Source organism: Gymnodraco acuticeps, unplaced genomic scaffold, assembly GCF_902827175.1.
Source record: "Gymnodraco acuticeps unplaced genomic scaffold, fGymAcu1.1, whole genome shotgun sequence".
Classification (NCBI taxonomy): domain Eukaryota; kingdom Metazoa; phylum Chordata; class Actinopteri; order Perciformes; family Bathydraconidae; genus Gymnodraco; species Gymnodraco acuticeps.
Genome location: NW_022990958.1, coordinates 16,257 through 42,143, shown reverse-complemented (window position 1 = coordinate 42,143; position 25,887 = coordinate 16,257). Strand labels below are relative to the sequence as shown.

The 25,887-nt window shown below is 41.8% G+C and overlaps 1 long non-coding RNA gene and 1 pseudogene across 1 annotated transcript; one reads left to right on the top strand and one right to left on the bottom strand.

Moving 5' to 3' along the window:
* Positions 1 to 14,978, top strand: part of LOC117558777 — a 39,512-nt pseudogene extending 24,534 nt beyond the window's left edge.
* A 4,964-nt stretch (positions 14,979 to 19,942) lies between these two features.
* LOC117558774 lies at positions 19,943 to 21,867 on the bottom strand. Its single transcript, XR_004570871.1, has 4 exons — positions 21,525 to 21,867; positions 21,278 to 21,434; positions 21,109 to 21,198; positions 19,943 to 20,538 (listed from the first exon to the last, which is right to left on the bottom strand). It is a non-coding gene; the product is annotated as an uncharacterized LOC117558774 (long non-coding RNA).
* Positions 21,868 to 25,887: the final 4,020 nt, after the last annotated feature.

Sequence of the window (25,887 nt, the reverse complement as noted above, 5' to 3'; positions counted from 1 at the left end):
ATACCAGTAAATCAGGTATGGATTTACTTCCATTTTTGACACCAAGATGTCTGCTTGTATTGTGTTGCTGCTGAGAAGTCTAGGAAGAGGGCTCTTGCATAGGTGTGACGTTTATCTAAATGTTTAGTGATGATGTGAACCAGAGTAGCAACAGTACCACCCCCTTGCTTATAGGCAAATTGGTATGGATCAAGTATGTCTTGTCCGTCACAATAGGTTTAGCTGAAGAGGTCATTCCTGTCACGGTTCTCATGGTGTCCCACACTTTTTTGGGGTCTTTGGCTTTAAAAGCATTTCCCAAAAGCTCTCTGTGTGTTTTGATTCCCTCAATTTGACTTTCAGTTATTTCTCTGTCTGTTCAAGTGCTCCATAGTCTTTGTTTTATGTCCTTAGTCACATATGATTTATTACTTTCTTTTCTGGTTCCCTTGAGTTTGGTCTTATACACTGGTATCATATTCACAGCACTATGATCAGAGTTCAGTATTGGTGGTCTGTATTTAGACACATAGGCTCCTTTATCATTAACAAAGCATTTGTCCAGGATATTGTCTTTCCTGCTGTGATCCCTAACATACTGCTGGAACCCAGGTAACACAGTCTCCAGGCGACATTGCTTCATGTCCCCGAGCACTATTGCCGGTGCATCGGGGTGGCTGAGTTGCAGCTCGTGAACACAGTGTCCTCTGCCGCTGGGAGGCACGTAAACAACAAACAGTAAAATACACCCGAATTCTCTAGGCAGATAAAAGGGTCTTAACGTCATGCCGAGAATTTCTACGTTGGGATTGCAGGTTTTACATTTTACTGAGTATGATCTACCCACAGATCATTAATATACACACAAATACCACCTCCTCTGGTTTTCCCCGAGTTCGCATCCCTGTCTGCTCGAACAAGGGTGAGTCCGGGTACTTCAAAGAGAGATTCAGGCATCGTAGATTGGAGCCAACTTTCCGTGAAACACAATAAAGAGGCCTCGAGAAATTCATGACAGTACCTTGTGTATGTCCTTAGTGTGTCCACGTTGTTGCTCAATGAGCGCAGGTTTGTGAGAATGATGGATGGAAGTGGTGGCCGGCTGAATCTCCGCCGTATTCTGAACGCCTCCCCTCCTTCCTCGTCTCTTTTTCCTGGTGTTTCTAAGCGGCTCCCGAGGGATTTCATCCAATAACGAGGAGCACAGATGGCTTTGGTATTCGTAGGAGGCCGATAGCATTGTAGTTCTAGCATTGCCTCGCGTCTGTAGCAGCGTAGAGGCCGGGGCTCCTCACCATACCTGTTCGTGCTGTCACTCAGGTGTGTCTTGGAAAGTTGAATGGTCAGACATGGTCTGCAGAAGGCAAATGTAATCCACAGGATCAAAAGCATGGTCTCTCATTACATTATTACATTACATTGCATTTAGCTGACGCTTTTATCAAAAGCGACTTACAATAAGTACATTCGACCAGGAAGACACAACCTTGAAGAAAACAGAATCATATAAGGACATCAGGTTTCATAGAGCCAAACATTTCAAGTGCTACTCAACTGGCTTTAGATAAGCCAGTCCTTTATTAGTATATAAGTGCTTTGTTAATAGTTATATCGCTCGAAGTGGAGTCGAAAGAGATGAGTTTTCAGTTTGCGCCGGAAGATGTGCAAGCTATCTGCCGTCCTGATGTCAATGGGGAGCTCATTCCACCATCCTGGAGCCAGGACAGCAAACCCACGTGTTTTCGCCGATGGGAACTTGGGTCCCCCTCGCAGCGAGGGCGCAGCGAGTCGTTTGGCTGATGCAGAGCGTAGTGCACGTGCTGGGGTGTACGGTTTAACCATGTCCTGGATGTAGGAAGGGCCAGATCCATTCGCAGCATGGTAAGCAAGTACCAGTGTCTTGAAGTGGATTCTAGCAGTTACCGGAAGCCAGTGAAGGGAGCGGAGGAGTCGTGTGGGAAAATGTAGGAAGGTTGAAGACCAGACGAGCCGCTGCATTCTGGATGAGCTGCAGAGGTCGGATGGCACATGCAGGTAGACCAGCCAGGAGGGAGTTGCAGTAGTCTAGGCGTGAGATGACGAGAGCCTGGACCAGAACCTGCGTGGCTTTCTGTGTCAGCTGGGGACGTATCTTCCTGATGTTGTAAAGCGTGTATCTGCAGCAGCGGGTTGTAGCAGCGATGTTTGCAGTGAAGGACAGGTTGTTATCTAGGGTCACACCCAGATTCCTTGCAGTCTGAGTCGGGGAAACAACTGAGGTGCCGATGTTGATTGTTAGGTCAAGAGTGGGACAATCTTTTCCCGGAAGGAAGAGCAGCTCAGTCTTGTCAAGGTTGAGCTTGAGGTGATGAGCAGACATCCACTGAGAGATGTCAGCTAGACAAGCAGAGATGCGTGCGACGACCTGGGTCTCTGAGCGGGGGAAGGACAGAATTAATTGGGTGTCGTCAGCGTAGCAGTGGTAAGAAAAACCATGCGGGCTAATGACTGATCCGAGTGAGTTTGTGTACAGGGAGAAGAGGAGGGGACCAAGAACAGAGCCCTGAGGGACCCCTGTAGTTAATTGACAAGGGTCGGACTCAGACCCTCTCCAAGTCACCCTGTAGGTACGGTCTTTCAGGTATGAGGTGAGGAGGGAAAGTGCAGAGCCTGAAACTCCAAGTTTTTGGAGAGTGCGAAGGAGGATCTGATGGTTCACCGTGTCAAATGCAGCAGACAGGTCCAACAGGATGATGACAGAGGAGAGGGATGCAGTTTTGGCAGTGTGCAGTTCCTCCGTGACAGCAATGAGAGCAGTTTCTGTGGAGTGACCTGCCTTGAAACCAGACTGGTGCGGATCCAGAAGGTTGTTCTGATTGAGATAACAGGAGTGTAACGGAAACTTCTGTGTAGCTATGCAGTGGGAGTCACCGACTCAGGAAGGAGACACGGGAAGAGCAGTAGCTTTGATGTCAAACACATGATGGTTTATTTGGAGTTAACGGCCGGAGGATTCACATCACAAGTCCAAGAGTCAGAGGTTCTGACTTCACGGTAGAGTTGCCACGTCAATTCTGGAGAGCCTCTCTCTTGCCAGCCCATCTAACTGGTTTCGCAGAGAGTAAACAACATATTTGAGGAGATAGCCTAAACAGTGTGGGAACACAGAGCTACTTGCCTCGGACACTTATGACCTCGAAGATTTTACCTTGGAGTCCACAAATACAGAGAAGGAAGTGTCCCAGTGTACCCACAACACAGACCATCTGTATCCCAGTATTGACCGGTCACAGAATGGGAACAATAACATTATTGGCTAAGCCGCCTGTGTCCTTAAAGAAGGTAAACAGACATCGAGGTTTGTCCTGTATGTTACTAATTGGCATGATCTTATGATAATTATTTCCACAACAGTCCTCTCTTTTTATCATTTATGATAACCTAAAAACATTAGTCTAATAATAATTTGGTCAATAATTAACTCAATAGGCGTCTCCAGGTTCGAGTGTGGTCTCACCTTACATCAATTATATCACAAAGTGGAATAAGATTGAAACATTCAATCACAATGATTGATACAGCCAATCATAATAGGAAAAATCATCTCTCATCAGTGTTTGATCATCTTTTGTCAAAAGCATAATAATGAACACATAAAACACAGGTGCACAATGGCTAAATATTTGTTTTTAAACTAATATATTTGATCATTTACCATTAGTTAATTTCATTCATCAAACTATAAAATCAAAACCAGCTTGCCGCTTTAAAGATTTACTTCAAGGCAATCACTAGTCAAAAGCATGTTAAAACTCAGGATCGTAAGAGATCCAGCTAAACATTCACAGTTAGAGTATAGAATTCACACTGGTGATTTGATCAATCTGTAATCTGCAAAAGTGCAGTGTCCTCAATTTTAGGATTACTTTTACGTTTACTTAAATACGCTTTAGTCAAGAGTAAGGCACTTAGTGAAATCAATACATTCATTTTAGTCAAGTACATTGTTCAAAATCTGAAAAGGAAAAGTTAGGCAAATATTCAAAGACTTTTGTAAAAACCTGGAAAGGAAGGATTAAACATTTTTAAACCTTGAATTATTACATTTGTAAATGCTACCACTGATCTGTACCAAATTAAGTCTATCAAGTATTCCTATTAGCCATACTTACCTGAGCTACTTATGGTACTTGGAAAGGATTCTTCTGTGTTTATCTAATGTTGAGAATATCTATTTCTTTAAATTATACTTCTCTAATTTGAGGATCAAATATGCTACATAATTGTTATATGAAATATTATAAATATTTGTTTTGGGCCAAAACTGAAATTAATCCAGTACTTGAAACATCATTGTAGGTCTTTCTATGCATGGATAATACATTAAAGAGTAGTGTTGTTAAGCCTGATTGCTGGATTCAAATCCACTAGAGTGCATGTACCTATCCAGAGGGGAGCCAGAACTTGATAGAGCTTGTCGCCGCACAACCAAACGTAATCTTGTGGCGAGCTAAACCCCACATCACTGGGCCAGGCCAGTTGTATTGCTCACGGTTGCGTTGTCCCAGGCGAGCCGTCATCACGAGGTGGGAATGCTCCATGGGGTGTGTGTGTGTATTCCTTCGGTCGATTTTGTGACACGGACAGTCAGACTCCGCACACCGGTAACACAAACGAGGAACCAGAGGGCATATGGAACCGCTCAGCTGGCACTCACTCGTGATACCTTGTGTGTAGTGTGTTTTGGTGTATGTAGTGCAAGTGTGGTGCAAGTTGGTGATTAGGACACATCACTTGTTGTCATCTACTTTTGTTGGTGATTAGGACACATCACTTGTTGTCATCTACTTCTGTTGGTGATTAGGACACATCACTTGTTGTCATCTACTTTTGTTGGTGACTAGGACACATCACTTGTTGTCATCTACTTCTGTTGGTGATTAGGACACATCACTTGTTGTCATCTACTTCTGTTGGTGACTAGGACACATCACTTGTTGTCCTCTACTTTTGTTGGTGACTAGGACACATCACTTGTTGTCATCTACTTCTGTTGGTGACTAGGACACATCACTTGTTGTCATCTACTTCTGTTGGTGACTAGGACACATCACTTGTTGTCATCTACTTCTGTTGGTGACTAGGACACATCACTTGTTGTCATCTACTTCTGTTGGTGATTAGGACACATCACTTGTTGTCATCTACTTCTGTTGGTGACTAGGACACATCACTTGTTGTCATCTACTTTTGTTGGTGACTAGGACCTTGCAGTGGCTGGCGTGGACCCACGTAGCTCTCTCTCTCTGACCCTTGGCCTTCAGAGCTGTCCTACTGTAGTTATTGGGTTAACACTTGATAGGGATGTTTTCCTGAGTGCAGACAACTCAAGGTAATGGATTAGCACATTATCATTTAAATACAAAAATAGGATCGGCCCCTCAGAATTATTTGGGAGCCTTCCTGAGACATGCACATGCATAAATGTAAGGTTTGTGTTAGTCATTTAACATGCAAGAATCATAAACTCATCAGTCCAAAGTAGAGAAATGTTATTGTAATTTAAAGGTGAGCTAGTCCCTGTGGATATAACCCTTTCTCAATGATTCTAAATGTTATATTAATTCACCATTTACCGTTTGATAACATATTAGTTTATCAGAAATATTTTCCTCTTCCATAAAACAGGTTTGAGAAATAAATGTTCCAATATAAAATCAATTACTCAATATAATTGACTCTTCCCTCCCTTTTCTTACATATGTCACATATGAAATAATAACTTAGGAGTCTATTTAAGCATGGTGTAATCTATTACTCGAGAAGACTCAGTATCACCTGTGTGCGGCTTACAAAAAAACAAACAATTGTGAAAAACATATATTATGCAGGAACTGTATACCTTTGTTAAAAAAACAAAGCATATCTGATTTGGGAGGAAAAGCTTCATCCCCCTTAACATCTGAGTCACTACTGAAGGCATAGCATGAATGATAGTGGGTGTCTGAGGGTGTTTTTACTGAGAAATGTCAAACACATTCAAAACCTTACATTTGAAAACAGGTTTGCATTCCTTCTCTTAAAATGACGTTATCATTGGAAACAATAAAAGCTAATTGTTTTGATGTAGAATCTATCAATTGAATTGTTAGAGCAGAACAGAATGGTCGTATTGTAGCCTGAGTACCGTGCAGCCTTCAGTTTCACCAGGTGGAAACATTGTCCATATAATGTGAATACATGTAGAACTAGACATTCAGAGGCCCCTGACATTTAGGCCTATTTTAAAAAATAGTAGGGGCTTTTAACAGCTTGCCAACCTACAGGCATCCTCTGCATAGCAGTATGAATAGCCTTAAAAAAACAACCCACTCTGCGGTAACGAGAGTCATATTTCTGAACCAAATGCCCTAAGTGAAGCCGTTAGTCCCATCTGACTGACCCAAGGGTTGGTGCTGGTGTGACCGGGAGGCTTCCAGGTGTTCAAAGCAGATGTCAAGCTTTCAGTTCATGGCTTGGTGGGGGGAGTGGCCCACGTGAGACAGTATTGTTCAGTCTGAGGAGCGGCATTGTCTCTGGAAGCAGGGAATGGTGTCCATTCTCAGACCAGACCATTAATGTCATTTCATGTAGAGCAGCCATAGCATCTCTGTGACTGCACTCAGAACTGTGTCAGAACTGGGTGATTCTTAGTGAAGCCGTCCAAGGCCATAGACAGAATGGAACCACGTACCAACAAAAGGGACACAAGGTCATCAATGTCTCTCTTTACCATTGGCCTAATTGCACAACAAATTAGTGGGAAAAATGTGGAGCACTAATCCATCATCATGTGAAATGTTGAGTTAATCTAAATAATTACTTATGGGTTGAAATCAAATTAACATTAGAACTAAAGTCAGTCAAAATTGGACTTTGCACGGGTCAGAATCTAAGCAATACACCATTTCCCCAGCTCTGTAATGAAAAGGATAAGAAGATTAGGTTCTAGTAGAGATTAGAGGACAAGGTCTAATGTTGTGAACAAAATGATCAAGTCAAAGTTATTTTGTTTATTGTTATGTACCTAATTTAATTTAATAATTAATCTTGAATTACTAATAACTTTAAAGAAGGCAACAATTTACAATTTGGATGAAGTGATTACTCATCCAAAGTGTGTGTGTGTGTGCTTGTCTGCCCAAGGTTTCAAACATTTGGGACAGCACAGCAGTGAGAATGTTATGAGAACCAATCTGTTGTTTATATTAAACTCGAAGGAAGCTAGACTGGAACATTTTAAATAAATCAAAACACTTGCACATTAATTAAATACATTTCACATTTAGCTCGAGCTGGGTTCAATACTTTTCTTTATGGTATTTAAAATTGGGCTCGAGTAGAACCCCTGGATTTGGCTTGCAACACAAAGTGATACTGATCTCTGTAGGACTTGGAAGTGTCATGATTCAAAGTGCCTGTGAAAGAGAGGCCCTTGGAAAACAACACCTATTTTGTAACTGTAATTACTTATTTTAAAGAGATTGCAACATTATACTTTTAAAGAATTGCTCAATTAATTTAACACATTTATTATGCACACAATAAAAACTTCAACAAATATATTGATCCTGGCTTAACCAGCGACCTTTACTCTGTTGTTCATAAGCTCGGTTTCAGAAAACTTGTCAGTAGTTTAACAACTATTTTAATTTTAGCATCCTCTCTGGAGACCAATTGGTTGATACTAGAAATATTTTCAAGCAGTTTAATAAATAATGTTAAACTATTTTTAAAACTGTAATTGAACTTCAACTTATATTAATCACCTGATTCCAGTGGCCAGTTGGAACAGAATAATTAACACAGTTTCCATTTTGCTGCAACAGCGCAAAAGGTTTCAACAACAATTAGTATTATGTCTGAGTCTTGTTCTGCTTATCTGCTTTGTTTCGGAATGTGTTCAATACATTACGTTTTTATTCATTATTACTATACAATACATAGATTAAGAATAAATGAAACAAATAATACAACATTGACCTAAAACCAGATTTTGCAACCCTGATCTCCTCAGGCAAGTCTCTGAGGGTCTCGGGGCGCAGGACGGGCATAGGGTTTATACAAGGTCACAAAGATATCTTAACATACCAGCAACACCATTTAAGAATGGATTCTTAAAGCAATTTAATCTTCTTTTCTTCTTATACCTACAGCGCACACCCTGAACAGTGGGCTTCTTGTTTACATGTTCCCCTGCACTCAGAGGCAGGACATAAAAACACTTTTTATTTTTCTCAGGTCATTTACTTTTGGTGAGATAACTACAGTTTAGTTCATTTTACCCTGTCTATGGACTGATTCATTATTGTTACAAAACATACACAAGACGGCGGGACAAACCAATATAGACCCCCATACAAACAATCAGACAAACAAAACATGAACTCTTAATAAACACCAGCGCGACAGCAAAGCTCTTCAGCTCAATTTAGTCCGGATTTTAGAGATCTTAGAGGGGGGGGGAATTCTCTCCAGTGCGGCGTCTTCTCACGTCTCACCCTTGCATACAAGTGATTTATCGGTGCCTGAAAGCCGTCCAAGAGTGATAACTAGCTTATCCTCTTGCGACAACCACTAGGCTATTTGTTTCTAGTGGCGCTGTGCCCCCCCGATCGGAGCCCACAGACTTTTCCCTTTCTCTCCAAACAACAGCTCAGTTGACTGTAGTCCGTACGACCAGCCTATATCTACTCGCCATCGAGTTCACCTCAAGGTGAAACACAGTTTGCCTATGCTTGCTTGCCACTACACACCTCTGATCAATTAGCCTATAATTTTATGTATGCACTCCTGACCACCACCTGCTCCAGAGAGCCGTAGCACATCGGGTGATGCACGCACTTCGCGCTGGCCCGTCTAACCATGAGAAAAGCGGTCCTAAACAACGAGTGCTTTTAGACCGTCCCGTTTGAAGGACGGCGGTGCCGTGAGTTAAAGCCTATAGGCAATAAGCTGTGACTTTCTCCCTCTCAGCCTGCACTGCTCCAGCCCCACACACACACGGTGAGGTTTTACACACACACACGCAAGGCTGCAGCTGGAGCCGTGTTTTTACAGAGAGGTGATAGCAGCAAATATCTCTGGCTGCTTATTTTCAACTGCTATGTTTAGCCGCTAAGACCCTCAAAATCCGGCGATTTGTTCAATACAAATCTTTTACATTGCTTTCAATTCACACAGAAGCTCCACTTCACTGATGCCCTTTCCTTAAGGTATCTCTAAACATGAGCTGTGTATGCCTGTATGGCACTTCCGTCCCGAGCAGCACACACAGAGGAAATCAGCCAGGACTGAGTCCCCAGACACTGATCCCCTGGGTTTATCATCCCCAAATGTTCATTAACCAAAAGGAAACGCAGCCGATCAGTTTCACAGGTAATTTTAGGATACCGTCAATCACAGATTCTGATAAGGCAATGTCCAAAGTAGATTTGAAAATCACACTTACCAGCTCTGTAGATCTGTTGGCATCCTGCCGACAACGCCAATTTGTAACGGAAACTTCTGTGTAGCTATGCAGCGGGAGTCACCGACTCAGGAAGGAGACACGGGAAGAGCAGTAGCTTTGATGTCAAACACATGATGGTTTATTTGGAGTTAACGGCCGGAGGATTCACATCACAAGTCCAAGAGTCAGAGGTTCTGACTTCACGGTAGAGTTGCCACGTCAATTCTGGAGAGCCTCTCTCTTGCCAGCCCATCTAACTGGTTTCGCAGAGAGTAAACAACATATTTGAGGAGATAGCCTAAACAGTGTGGGAACACAGAGCTACTTGCCTCGGACACTTATGACCTCGAAGATTTTACCTTGGAGTCCACAAATACAGAGAAGGAAGTGTCCCAGTGTACCCACAACACAGACCATCTGTATCCCAGTATTGACCGGTCACAGAATGGGAACAATAACATTATTGGCTAAGCCGCCTGTGTCCTTAAAGAAGGTAAACAGACATCGAGGTTTGTCCTGTATGTTACAAATTGGCATGATAATTGATGATGATAATTATTTCCACAACAAGGAGAGTTGTTTAAAGACAGCGCGTTCAAGTGATTTAGACAGGAACGGGAGGAGAGAGACAGGCCTGTAGTTTATAACATCAGACGGGTTGAGAGTGGGTTTCTTTAGGAGAGGTTTTACTCTTGCCTCCTTGAGACTGTTTGGAAAGTGACCAGAAGTTAGAGAAGTGATGATGAAATGGGTGAGAAACGGTAGAATATCAGGAGCGATAGTCTGAAGGAGGTTTGAAGGGATAGGGTCCAGAGGACAGGTGGTAGGGCGGGCAGAGGTAATGAGGGTAAGAACCTCACTTGGAGAGAGAGGGGAAAAGGATGTCAGTGTGTTGGTGTAAGGAGGGGCTTTTGGAGGGTCCAAGAGGGTGGAGAAGATGGAAAATAGTTTTTTGGGATTGGAATAGGAAGATTGGATCTTATCTTGAAAGAAAGTGCTTTTTGCCTGAGAGATCGAAGCAGAGAAAGAGGAGAGCTTGATAGGTTAGGAGGTCGTCACGGTGTTTGGATTTCCACCGTTTCCGCTCTGCTGCCCTAAGGACGGTTCTATTAGCACGCAGTGCATCATTTAGCCAGGGAGCAGGAGGGGACTGACGAGCCTGCCGAGATGTGAGAGGACAGAGAGAGTCCAGAGAGGATGAGAGAGTAGAGAGGAGAGTTTCTGCAGCAGAGTTTGGAGGCAGGAGTTGGAACGAGTCAGAGGAAGGGAGGGCTGAGAGCATCGACGAGGCAAAGGTAGAGGGAGAGAGGGAGCGAAAGTTACGGCGGACAAGTGCAGGATGGGAAGAGATTAGTTTGTTATGTTTTGAAAGGGGTAGAGAGAATGAAATGAAGAAGTGATCGGATGTGTGGAGCGGGTTTACAGAGAGGTTAGAAGTAGCGCAGTTCCTTGAGAATATGAGATCAAGGACATTGCCAGCTTTATGAGACGGTGGGGACGGAGACAGTGAGAAAGCAAAGGCGGTTAACAGAGATGTTAGTTCGTCTATCTTCCCTGTCTGGAGGTTGAAGTCTCCGAGAAGTACAGCGGGAGGACCAGTTTCAGGGATGTGTGAGAGGAGATGATCTAATTCCTCCAAGAAGTCCCCCAAGGCTCCTGGTGGACGGTAGAGAACAACAATGGTTAACTGTATAGGATGGGTTACTGTGACGGCATGGAACTCAAAGGTGGAAGGAGTGAAGTTAGGTAGCTTGAAGAGGGAAAAGCTCCATTTGGGAGAGAGCAGGAGACCAGTGCCACCTCCTCTGCCAGTTGGTCTGGGTGTATGGGAGAAGGAATATGCAGTGGAGAGAGCTGCTGGGGTGGATGTGTTGGATGGAGTAATCCAGGTCTCAGTGAGAGCAAGGAAATCCAGAGACTGCAGGGAGGCGTAGCCAGAGATGAAGTCAGCCTTAGGAACAGCTGACTGGCAATTCCACAGGCCACCTGAAACTAGATGTTGGATCTCAGTGGAGCATGTGGGATAGACGAGAGCAGGCCGGTTATATCGATTACGAGATACACGGGGCCAGTGATAATTGCGAGAAGACACATGAACAGGAATGGAGAAAATACACATGATTATAGCATGAGGGGCTAAACAACCAAATAAAATAAAACACCAGCGATACTTAGCTCAATCAAAGTAGGATTTGCCTCCTCTTTGCCTCCCTCGTGACTCCCGCAGGACTCTAATGTCTTTTGCCAGTCTTTGACTCCCGCAGGACTCTAATGTCTTTGCCAGTCTGTGACTCCCACAGGACTCTAATGTCTTTGTCAGTCTTACTCCAGCAGGACTCTAATGTATTTGCCAGTCTGTGACTCCCACAGGACTCTAATGTATTTGCCAGTCTGTGACTCCCACAGGACTCTAATGTCTTTGTCAGTCTTACTCCCGCAGGACTCTAATGTCTTTTGCCAGTCTTTGACTCCCGCAGGACTCTAATGTCTTTGTCAGTCTTACTCCAGCAGGACTCTAATGTCTTTGCCAGTCTTTGCCAGTCTTAGCCTGTCTGACGCTGAAGCTGACGCTCCAGGAAAGTGCTACCTAAAATGGACACCTGATTGCTGAGTTCTCACAGCTGTGGGGCAACGCCCCTTTAATTAGTTAACTCTGCAGCTGGTGGCCCTCAAAAGGAAATCGAGACTGGCTTCCTCCTTATTTGTTATTGTCTTTTAAGTCAATGACATTAAACCCTAAGTTATAAATTTCTGAGTTTACCCCTTAATACAGTTACACCTACTCAATAAAGCTCTTAGTATTCTACAAATGTTTAAATCAAAGTTAACCCTAGCAGTCAGTTAGTTCACTTTTAAGGTTTCAGTCAAATGACTTGTCCCAAGTTTCTGCCTGACAGATACTGTAGCGGTTTTGAGATTTAAAATCACAATTCCAGTCAGATCAACTACAGAGCATTGATACAGAGTACACACACTGAAACAGAGAAGTCTAAAAACACAATGTTACTCACACTATTCTAGAAGTCTCCAGTAGCTTTCCTGTCAAAATCGAGTTGCACACTGGCAGGTCAGTGCTTAGGATGCCGGGGCTCCTCGCCATACCTGTTCGTGCTGTCACTCAGATGGGTCTTGGAAAGTTGAATGGTCAGACATGGTCTGCAGAAGGCAAATGTAATCCACAGGATCAAAAGCATGGTCTCTCAAAATGACGTTTCATACAGACACGACAAAGTTTAGACAAAAAAACAAAACACAAGAGGAACGGAGCATACTGAGACTCGCAGTGACAGGATGCCGTCTCCCTCTGTCTCCTGTATACCAGAGGTGGGAGTAAGTCATACATGTGCAAGTCTCAAGTTACTGGGGTGAGAGTCAAGCAAGTCAAGTCCTACGAAATCCTGAATAACCCCAGTTTAAATCAGTTAAAAGACAGTGGTTATGAAACTAGAGTTTTATTTTCAACATTAACAACAATGGAGAGTGGGGCTCTGAAAACAGGTAATAGGGGGAGTGTGTGTGTGTGTGTGTGTGTGTGTGTGTGTGTGTGTGTGTGTGTGTGTGTGTGTGTTGTGTGGTGTGTGTGTGTGTGTGTGTGTGTGTGTGTGTGTGTGTGTGTGTGTGTGTGTGTGTGTGTGTGTGTGTGTGTGGTGTGTGTGTGTGTGTGTGTGTGTGTGTGTGTGTGTGTGTGTGTGTGTGTGTGTGTGTGTGTGTGAGATAGTCACAGACATGAATACATAGGTCAAGGCAGACTGGTTCACAGACTCTCCTGTTTTGCCGATCCGGTGCTTGAACAAATAACTCTACACCCCTGGCGCTCCACTTTCTCCTGCAAACGAGAAGAGACTTTCTCTGTGCTTCGTACAATACAAATGCAAATATTCTATTTTAAAAAGTAAAGTCCTTTCGAGTCATATGTCTCAAGCCTAAGTCTCAAGTCATGAATACCAAGTCAAAGTCAAGTCGAGTCTTTTATCAATGTTGGTCAAGCAAGTCTCAAGTCAAAAAATAGGCAAGTCATGTGACTCGAGTCAAGTCATGTGACTCGAGTCCCCCACCTCTGGTATATACTTTGGTTAGAATATTGCTGTATTACTGTATCAAATATAATAAAGACAAACAGTTGTTAAGTAGTATTTTGTTAACTCAAGGTTTATATTAAGTGAGTTTTTATTGTGTTAACTTGTGTATTTATGCTTTTTAGATTGACTTTCTCTCTTTCTCTGTCCATCTGTTCTAGAAACCGAAAGGAAGAGAGAGACGTCACAGCTGTCAGCAATGTGACAAATCCTTCACAACATCTGGAACTTTAAAGCGTCACCTGAGTATTCACACAGGAGAAAAACCGTACAGCTGTGAAGAGTGTGGGACAACTTTCACTCAATCAGGTGATCTCAAAATACATCAACGTATTCATACTGGAGAAAAACCTTACAGCTGTGAAGAGTGTGGGACAACTTTCACTAGATCAGGTCATCTCAAAATACATCAACGTATTCATACTGGAGAAAAACCTTACAGCTGTGAAGAGTGTGGGAAAACTTTCACTAGATCAGGTGATCTCAAATCACATCAACGTATTCATACTGGAGAAAAACCTTACAGTTGTGAAGAGTGTGGGACAAGATTCACTAGATCAGGTGCTCTCAAAACACATCAACGTATTCATACTGGAGAAAAACCTTACAGCTGTGAAGAGTGTGGGACATCTTTCAGTACATCAGGTGCTCTCAAATCACATCAACGTATTCATACTGGAGAAAAACCTTACAGCTGTGAAGAGTGTGGGACATCTTTCAGTACATCAGGTGCTCTCAAAACACATCAACGTATTCATACTGGAGAAAAACCTTACAGCTGTGAAGAGTGTGGGACATCTTTCAGTACATCAGGTCATCTCAAATCACATCAACGTATTCATACTGGAGAAAAACCTTACAGCTGTGAAGAGTGTGGGACAACTTTCACTAGATCAGATGCTCTAGAATCACATCAACGTATTCACACAGGAGAAAAACCTTACAGCTGTGAAGAGTGTGGGAAAACGTTCACTAGATCAGGTGCTATCAAATCACATCAACTTATTCATTCTGGAGAAAAACCTTACAGCTGTGAAGAGTGTGGGAAAACTTTCACTAGATCAGGTGCTCTCAAATCACATCACCGTATTCACACTGGAGAAAAACCTTACTGGTGTGAAGAGTGTGGGAAAACTTTCACTACATCAGGTACTCTAGAATCACATCACCGTATTCACACTGGAGAAAAACCTTACTGGTGTGAAGAGTGTGGGAAAACGTTCACTACATCAAGTGCTCTAGAATCACATCACCGTATTCACACTGGAGAAAAACCTTACTGGTGTGAAGAGTGTGGGAAAACGTTCACTACATCAAGTGCTCTCAAAAGACATCTTCGTGTTCACTCAGGAGAAAACCCATAGTGGGTTTAAGAGTGTAGGAGCCGCAATTAAGCATATTTTGTTTTTTTCACAGTTTACAATAAACAATTCCCATCTATTGGCCTTGTGTTGGGTAATCCTTTTTTCCATTTCAGATCCCATCCCAACAGCGCCATCTGTTGACGTAACGTCAGAATTGACAGGCATAATGTTCACTGTTCCTTTAAGTTTCGTTTTCTGTCCGTCTGCCGACAGCGCGCTGATTCATTGCTTTACATACCAAGGTTTAAGTACACTGTGTCAATAGTTGTAGTATGAGCATCGTCTGGGAGAATCGGTATGCTCTTCCTCCTGTGTCCACTTCCTCTCCTGTCACCTATGACCCCTTTTATACACCCCACCACCAAGTGTTCAAAATAACATTCAGGGTGTCCGCGGGGTCTTAAAAAGTATTCAAAGTTGATAAATCAATTTAGCAAAAATAAAAATAAGTATTAAACGGCATTTTCCAAGGTATTAAGAAGGTCCACAGCAACGACAACATGAAACACCCTTTAATTTACTGAAACAACATGTCGGGAAACCACAGGGTGAGTCTGGGAAGCTCAGACACTCTCCCTCACAGCTCCTCAGTACTGACAGCATCTCCACTGACTCCTGGAGCACAGAGTGAGTCTGTGGAAGCTCAAACCAGAGATGGGGACTCGAGTTTGTGACTCGGACTCGAGTCGCACTTAAGTCGCACACACAGAGACTTCAGACTTGACTTGGACTCCTGCTCAAAAGACTTCGGACTCAACTTGGACTCTTGTTTTGGGACTCGTGAACAATCATTGTGTTTTCTATTTTTGGCGTATTAAAGGTGGGGTAGGTAAGTTTGAGAAACCGGCTCGAGATCGCTAGAATTTGAAAATACACAACCGGAGAAAATCTGCCACTTCCTCACAGAGCCCCTCCTCCAACACACACGAACGCGCACATGACCAATGAGGGCTCGAGATAAGTGTGTGCACAGATGGAAGGCTGACAGGCAGGTAGGCCATCCAGTTACTTTAGCCGGGCCGGCTAAAGTAACTGGTCGTGCTTTTTACAGTATTACGGCTTCCACAGATGACTCTTTTTAATGGATCTTTTGTCAAAGCACTCGGTTAGCAAACATGTTTAGCTCAGCATCAGCTATGTAATGTTAACTTCGCTTGCTACTAGCTTTGTAACTGAATATTTGAAAATATGAGTGAATGTTTGCTTGTCACACTTGTTTGCGTTGAATGACGTTGACATCCAACTCTTGACATGACATAAAAAAGGTCGGTAAAGTTAATCATTACGTTCCGCTGCCACCATCTACTGGCTAACGTTAAACGTAGATAAATACATAGTTACATACATAAATACATCTGTCGGTTTATAGGCAGGTTACAGGTTTATTGTTGACCACGTAACGTTAATGTTACAGGTTTATCAGGTTACCATTACACTGGGTTTGAGTGAGAGGATAGAGGAATATGTTTATTTATAGTAGACTTAAAAGATGTCATTAGAGACCCAGTGTAATTAAACAATACGGTTGCAGAGGTCACATTTTAACATGTTTGTCCACTGGCCAAATGGCTAGCCTAGTGAATGTTGAAATGTTACCAGCCACTCAATAGATTGCCATTGTTATTGTTGGCTGGTGCGTGCAACATACAGAACCAGCCACTTGCATGATTTACCAGCATCTGGCTGGTAAATGGTGTTAATGGTAGATATCTCTTTTGGAACAGGTCATGTTTTAATATCACCAGTTCAGTATATTTCAGATAATATTGCAGCAATAGTTTTTTAGTTGCAAATGGCACAGAACAAATGTTTACTTTGAAGTACTTTTAACACAGTTTCCCTGCGGGGGATTAATAAAGTATTTGTGATACTGATTTCTGATTCTGAAGTGTTTTGCTTATAAGTTGTTTGCATTTAGCTAAAGTGTGATGTTTGTCCTCACATTGCAATAGCCTGTTTAAAGTGATCATATAACAACTAATCAGTACTGATACTGTATGCTAATAGATATAGGAGTGATAATAATACAGTACATGCTTTGAATGTCTTAGATATAGCTGTGCAGTATTCTTAACAGACTGGATAGCAGCAGACAATAGAAGGCTTATTACAACCAGAAGAGACATGAGACTTTTATTTTGTAGAGACTTGAGACTTGACTTGGACTCGTGACCAAAGACTTGAGACTTGACTTGGACTCGTGACCAAAGACTTGACTTGGACTTGCAAAAAAAGACTTGTGAACATCTCTGCCCTCAAGTACCTCATTCACACCAACGGTGTTTCAGGGCCGGTTCAGAGCTGGAGCTTGAAAAGCACCGGGTTTTCCTCTTCACACCGCAGCGGAGCAGCCTCTTAGCTCCGGAATCCGGTTCGTTTCAAGCACCAAAAAATTGTCCGGCCAGAGCAAAAGCACCACATACGTCACGCTTACGTCGAGGCGGGGGCAGAGATAGATCAACTCCTGAACAACAACAAAAAGCCCGCGTTTTATCCAGTTTGTACACAACGATGGAGAAACTTAACAACTTTCAGAGTTTCAGTGTATCTGCCATAGACTGTATATATAAAGGTTTCTGCTCATGGTGAAGCAACGTGTCTGCGTGTTAAGGTGGAACCTGAGCATTCACGTTGATCACCTCTCATTATAAATCTATAAAACTATAAATATTAAACTTTACGTCACGTGTTCATTTGAGAACAGCTGTTACATACCTGGGTGAAGGTTACAGTTCATTTAAATGAAAGATACAACGTTACTCCACACTCATGGTTCAGTCCACCTTAAGAAATAAGACCGACCTCGGAAGCAGTTGTGTTTTAAAAAAACCTTTATTGACACGAGTACACTTTTTTTATAAGAATATAACTAAACCACAGAAATGACATCCGCGGGGTTTGGCTTTATGAAGCAGGCACGCAAACGGTTACGCCATGACGCAAACGATGAGGCAACACCGCATTACCAGTCGGACTCTGGGCGGTGTGAAAAGAGCCAGAGCTAAACCGAAGAACTGGTTCTGAACCTGAAAAGCTCTAGCACGGAGCTTGAACCGGAGTTGCGTTGGTGTGAATGAGGTAAAGGTGGCCCCATTCATAGCGTGCCATAAAATGCTGCTTCTTATTTTAAGGCAGGCAAAAACATCGTTTTTCAAGTAGGCCTACTGGTCAATTTTGAGATTTTGTGCTATTTTGATTCCATAACATGTTTTCTTTCAGGCTTTTGGAAGGAACACGTACAAAATACACATTTAAGTGTTTATGTTACTATAGTTTGTCTATTTGCGTCTGTATATTTCTCCTAAATTCACCAAAAGTTAGCATTCTAACGTAACATAAAGTACCACGACCGCTGTGTGCACCATGTCAACAGAGGTATCGCTGGAAAGCTCCGTCTCTCCTGCACAATGTCATCGGATCCAAATATGGTCATTTCCTTTGTATCAGCAACCAATCGTGAAAGCACAAAGGGGTCTTAAACCAAGAAACGAAATCTCATTTGCTGGTGTCAATTTCTGACAACGTGATTCGTTCAGATGCGTCACGTGGTGTGCTAAAACACTTCCTGGTTAGCTTTCAGCTACAAATTGAAATCTCAAAATGCCAAAAGAACGGCGAAAAAAACGTTCACAGAGAAGACGACAACAATTGTCACTTGCACGAAGCAAGGTTATAACAAAAAAAATGACCCTGAACATGAAATACCTTCACGGAGTGCGTCGATGCGCAAGCTGTCATCCAAGGAACAGAGGGTTTAGCTAGCGCCTCACTGCAATCTTTAAAGGTCGTTTTCTCAAATTGAGTTTTTTCTCCTACTCTGAGTTCGAAATTCCAACTTCAGTTGCACGTAGATTCACCAAACCTTCAAGTTATATTCCTATCAATATTATGAAGGCTTTTACAGAAGGGTTTGTTCATATATAATTCATAGCCTGAATTATACAACATTGTATACCTAAAAACATGGCGAAAATGGATATTTTAGGGCTGTTGACAGTATTTTCTGATTTATGGAGTGATAAAAAGAGATATCCAATATCCCTTCTGTAAAAGCCTTAGATACTAATATGACTACAAAATGAAACAAGAATTTTGAATCTGGCTATATCCAAAGTTCAGATTTCGATTCCTGAAATGTGTTAAAATATGTGCATATTTAATGAGATAATGGATAATTTGCATGTTTAAACATGCTATTTCAGCAAACTTGTAATACAAAAGACAATTGCCTTATTGTAAGTAATTAACTGGAGAAATGTCTAGCCGATACCTTTAAGTTAATACAATTACCCTATTCACCTGGGGTGTCTCGTTTCGTTGCCTTGCTCCGCTCGGTGGGGGGGGGGGGGGGTATACCTGAGATATATACAGCAGGAGAACACGCCGTCCACCGCGGAGAATAAACAGAAGGGCAACCATGCTCCCGGGTCTTCTTCGCTGCTTTTGGTGTATTTTGTGGCGGCAGCAGCGCCACTTACAGGCCTGGCATATGTACTACAGCGTTTCCAGCATTTCCAGCGGTCTAGTGTGAACGGACGCGTTAATGAATCGAATGCGTGTGAACGGAATACTTTTTTGCGTTTGCGTTTTACTGTATGCGTCCTCGTGGGGCCGGGGTCTAAGCCAAACGATACACATTGTAAAAACCAACCTATAAGATCTACTCAATAAAATGGGGGTAACAATTTGCACACACTTCTTTTGAGTAGATTTTACCCAATGTTTTTGGGTAAAGGTTACTAATATTTAATATATAAGATTTACTTAATAAAACATATTATATATAAATGAGTAATATTTACTCTCAATCATAGGCAGCTGGGTAAAGGTTACTAATATTTAATATATACGACTTACTTTAAGAAATTAAGTAAAATCTAACTCAATTACTTATTACTACTTAAACGTATTACTTATAAATGAGTAATATTTACTCCTAATCGTAGGCAGCTATTTATTTAATAATTGATCCATATTACACATTAATATTACTTTATTAGTAAGGTTACCAGTAAACAATATATTGCCACAAGATTTTATTGATCATGTTTTTTTAATTGACCAAATGTATAAGTGCAATATGGCCATACATTGAGATTATTTAAACAGTTAAATGCATTTCAATTGATAACACTGAGCAGAATCTTCAAAATAGTCACAATCACATTGTTTTAACAGTAAAGTGGGAATTGTAAACATGTTTAACATAATCTTCCAAGTGCAATTTACTCAACTATTAAAACCTTTGAGTGCCAGTAAACAGTCCACTTTTAACAGAACAAGGTTTCTCCACATCCATTACATTCAACATCACATTATTTTGTGTTTGTGTCACTCGGCACTAAAACAAGTCAACATCCACTTGAGAACAAATTGTTTATTTGTGGCTCTGGACCTTTTTGAGCAGCTTGGCTCCATCAAGCTCCAAATACTGTTCTTAGAATACCTCAAATGTGTATTTGAGCTTGTTGGGGTATTCCAGGTTGAGGGTGTAGAGATGAATCCCATCAACAATGCACATGCCTTTGTTTGGTTTCCGCACAAAACTCTGTCTCCCTCTATGACAATGGACACATCTGCTGGTCCCGTCCCTGGCATCATGGATCACAAGCACCTTCATAGTTTGGTCCACGACGTTGTCATGCTCGTCCTCCATGTTGAAAATAAAGAAAGAAAAGTATATTCTCTTTAAATTAGGCATATTAACAAGAAGCTATTATACAATATAGGCTTTGTGGTCTAGCATTAAGCCTAATCAATAAAACCAGGGATTGACTTTTTTTAAATGATTTGTAAAAATGTGTGGCAGCGATTAAAAATAAAACAAGATTTCTAACTTATATAAAAAATGTCAGGCCCAGTCAAATTGCCCATCGATCTAATCAATGACATTAAATTAATTGATTGATGATTCTTTCCCATGAACATAACTTTTCAGTGCATGATTTTATTTATCTTATTTCACTTTAACACCAAAAGAAGGTTTTTGTTTTTAGGTAGTTATATATGTTAAGAAGCAAGCACATCAGTACATTATCCCTAAATCATGTTCCTGTGAATGCTAAACCATTTATAAAAACAATAAGATGTTTACAGATTTACAGCAATAACTTGCATATTTATTTGTTAGGTGTAAGAGTGGTTCATCACAGAAATGAAACAATGGTATCAGAGCAACCTCCGAAATAACTCTTGAAGTGATCAGTCTTTAATGACATACCTGGCTGTCTTGAAAAAGGTCTTCTTGGCGTTCCCCAAGGTCTTCAATCAGGCACCTGGCCACTGCATCTCTTTTCCCAACACTCTGGGCCTGTGAGGAAATGCATTTTAGTGACAAGACTTATTTCTGCATTTTCATATTCTTGAATGAAACATTTAAATAAATGTACCTCATCAATTGTGCTCAGAAGAGGGCGCATCCTGGAGCCAGCATCTCCTCTTTGGCACGCATCAGCTGGAGCGAGTGGTGTTAGTGGACCCATCCAGTTTCAGCATCAAAGTCTCTTCCAGTGAAAGAGTTGTTATGTGTCGGAACTCCTCCTTGATCTAATAAAGAGCATCGGGGACAACACTCATTACTCACAACTCTGACAACAGTGAGTTGAAATGGAAAATAAATAAATGTAATGTTCTCACCTGAGCCTCATTGAATAAACCAGGCCATCTCTCCTTGAAGACACTGACACGTGGGCTGAGGGTCACCACCTCCACTCCACTACGAATTGTCTGCAGGATTTAAAATGTATAGGACTTAGGTGCCGTCTCTGAGGATGTTACACTTATATTCACATTTCTTACACTGAACATTACCAACAAAATAACACAATTAAACATTTTCATGTAGAAAAATCCTAAAATATATAACAATGAGCTTTGGCTCTGCTCCGTGGTAATCTATCCAGTCCTCACGATAATATACAGTAAGCTTAATGTAAACATAAGTCTATAGGCTATTGCTGCAGCTATACCTCAAAAAAGACAAATGAATCATAAATCATTATTACTGTGGCTTGGCAGAATATACGATGGTTATTTTTCACTAAGAGATAGTCGCGAGATAGTTGTCTCAGTATTGATCGTTTCATGCACGCTCATATGAACACAGACACACGAGGAAACTGACGGCCGACGTTAGATAGACTGAGAGAGATGCTACAGGCTAGCTTCAACTTAGTTAGCCTTGTGCATCATTTGAATGTGTCCCCCGCAAACCGTTACTGTACTCAATACTACTCAACCGGGTCAGAGTTCGTCATATTACTTGAACTGACATGTTATTTAATAAACGGCTACTGATTTTTGCAGTGTGCATCACCATTGGATACTGTGTGGAAAATAACATTGGACAAACACACCTTACGACGACCAACTTCAAAGGTTGATTAAACGAATGCCGCCTTCCGCGCGCTGTTCTTGTTAGTACTTAGCTAGCAAACAATAGCCTTCTCTGCTAAGCATGCACGATGCTAATGTGAAACACAACTTGGCTGGTTAACTTACATTAATATACAACTGTCGCCGTGACACTTAACTCATTTCAGACGGCATGCCGTCAACATGCACATTATTGCTGTAATAACAATTATTAACAATATGGAGCTAAACATCATAGTGCTTTACTCTTAGCTCCTATGTTAGCTACAGCTATCTAGCATCAGTGACCGACTTCCAGTGAGTAATAGATGAGAACAAACTTACATTCCTTGTCTAACAGTGAAGCAAGCAGACAACAAGTCTTGTGATGAACCTCAAAAAACGTGAACATGTATATGTAGGACATGATAGACAGTAATATCTTAACTTCCAACATTTCCACACAGCAGGAGGAGGGAGGCGCGAAAGAGAACCGCTCCTCTGGCCTGCAGCCAAGAATCACCGCATGCGCAAAGGGGCAGTGTGGGCCTAATGTCTTCAAGTAGATTTGACCCAGATTGTTTGTGTTTCAGTTGGTACTGTCAGAAATTAGGTAGTGTAGGTAGAATGTACCCATTCAAATATACTAACAATGCTCACTTATATACCTTGAGTACAATTTAAATGATTTGCTTGGATAATATATACTACCCTCCAAAATCCTTTTTTATAGTGCAGGCTGAAGATCATGGATTGTAAAAAGGGCTTTTTGAAAGCCAAAAGACTGCTCCAAGAGAACTATGTGTAGTGTCCCGTCAATTATGTTAAGTTGTGTCATGTTTGTGTTCGTCATGTTCATGTTAGTTTAGTTTATGTTCCACTTCCTGTTTTATTTTGTACTCACGTTGTCTCATTCCAGGTCCCTTTACTTCCTGCTCTGGTCCCTTTTCCCGCCATCGTCAGTGTCTGCCCCGCCCCTGATTGTTTCCACCTGTGCCCACTTACCTCATGTACATATTGTCCTGTCTCCCCTTGTTAGTTGTCGGTTCGTCTTGTTCGTTGTCCCAAGAAGCCAGATCCAAGCCATCGCTTAAGAGATTCAGTGTTGTGCCTTTTTCCCTCCATGAGAGCACGTTACTTTAGTCATTTTGTTATTTCCTCTAAAAGAGTGATTTTGTTTTTTGCAAGTAAAGATTATTTGTTCTTCAAACCTTTTTTGTCTCTGGGTTGTGCATTTGAGTCCTAAACTATTGAGTCAAGGTTCCTAACACTATGGACATCAACTCTTAATCGCAGCAGCTTGTTTGGACAACATGTTGAACTGGAATGCTATAAAGAGTGAAGATAGAAAAGCACTGCATTCTTCTGCTATCTGTCTTCGTGGATGTTGCAACACAATGGAAGAGGTTGAGTTTTTGGATGAAATGAATAGCACATCAAACATGAGAAATGTGATCATGAAACTCCCGTTTAAACGTAGGGAAAAGTGGAGAACAACTGCATATGCATATTATTAACACAATAAGACAAGAGCAAAGTTTCCAATATTGGTCGACTTCATTGAAAAGCATGCTCGCATTGTATCAGACCCCATGTTTGGAGACATACAGGATGTCATGCCAAAAAGGGATATTAAAGTGTACAAGTCACCCAGCAATAAGCCTGCTCATGGTTATAAGGGAAGTAGCTTTGTTACTGTGACAAGCCCAGGAGTCAATGAAGAGCAAAAACCTTTCCAAAACATCAACTCAGACCATAAAGGCATTACTGTTCAGAAGCGCTGTGTACTTTGTGCAGGAGAACACACCTCTGAAACATGTCAGATGAACAAAACATCTCACAATGAAAAGATCGACTGCTCAAGGAATTTGCTTTGGCCGTCTAACGAAAGGACATCTAAGCAAAGACTGTCAGAAAAGAATGAAATGTGAAGTTTGTTCAATGAAACATCCAACAATATCTAAACATCTACAAGAAAAGGATTGAACAAAAAGACAGCTCTGATAAATCCACCCAAGCAGCTTCTGTAAGCATTAGTCTCTTTAGATGGCAGACACCACACTGGGGCCGGTGGGCAACAAACCCTACCAATTATCTCAGTTCAAATCAAGTTGTCAAACTCGACCCAGACTGTGCAGACTTACGCATGTATGGATCAGGGAAGCACTGCACGTTTCTGTACTGAAGCCCTTCAACAACATGTGCATGCCAAAGCCAAGAGAACAAAGATCCTCTTAAAAACAATGGGTCAGGAGAAAGTGACACTTCCTTTGTCAAAGGTCTTGAAGTGAGTTGCATCGAAGGCAATGCTTTTGATCAGCTGCCTAAAGTCTACACACAAGAGGAAAGTCCTGCTGGAAAAGAGCACATTCCCAAGAGACCATCAATCAATGGAAATATCTAAGAGAGATTAAGTGGCCTGAACTGGATTGTGAAATCGGGTCGCTTATAGGAACAAATGCACCAAAGCTAATGGAGCCGTGGAAAATAATAAACAGTCCAAATGGAGGACCCTTTGCTGTGAAGACAGTCCTAGGTTGGGCTGTGAATGGACTGAATCAGGAAACCACTGAATCTGAGGATACTTTATGTTGTTAATGGGATATCAGTGACAGATTTAGGTGAGCTGCTGGAGCAGCAATACAATCATGACTTTCCAGAGAAAGGTTGTGATGAGAAGAGAGAGATGTCAGTTGAAGACAAGCCATTTTTAAAGATCATGTCAGATTCAGCTCAAATCAAAGATGGACATGATCAGCTTGGACTTCCATTCAAACAGAAGAATATCATGATGCCAAACAATCGCAAACTTGCAGAGCAGAGAATCATTAAAAAGGAAATTCAAAAGGAACAAAGTTTTCCATGATGAATATAAAACATTCTTGGAGGCTGTGAGAGCAAAAGGTCGCACTCAGCTACTGCCCCAAGAGCAGCTCAACCCTGAGAGTGGAAAGGTGTGGTACATACCACATCATGGGGTTCAGCACCCAAAGAAGGGCAAGATTCGTGTAGTGTTCGATTGTTCCACATCTTATCAAGGATATTCATTAAATGACTTATTCAGGGTCCCAGTCTTCCCAACACGCTACTTGGTGTGCTCATTCCATTCAGACAAGAACAGATAGCTTTCATGGCTGATGTCGGATGTACCATCAGGTCAAGGTGGCTCCTGCCAATCAAGATTTCGCTTTCTTTGGTGGCCAGGAGGAGATGTCAGTTTACCTCTCGCCGAGTACAGGATGACAGTACATCTATTTGGTGCCACTTCATCAGCAAGTTGTGCAACCTATGCTCTCACTAAAACCGCTGAAGACAACATCTCTACATCTCTCATCTCTCCATCTCTACATCTCTCATCTCTACATCTCTCATCTCTCATCTCTACATCTCTCATCTCTCATCTCTACATCTCTCATCTCTCATCTCTACATCTCTCATCTCTACATCTCTACATCTCTACATCTCTCATCTCTACATCTCTCATCTCTCATCTCTACATCTCTCATCTCTACATCTCTCATCTCTCATCTCTCATCTCTCATCTCTCATCTCTACATCTCTCATCTCTACATCTGTCATCTCTACATCTCTCATCTCTCATCTCTACATCTCTCATCTCTACATCTCTCATCTCTCATCTCTACAT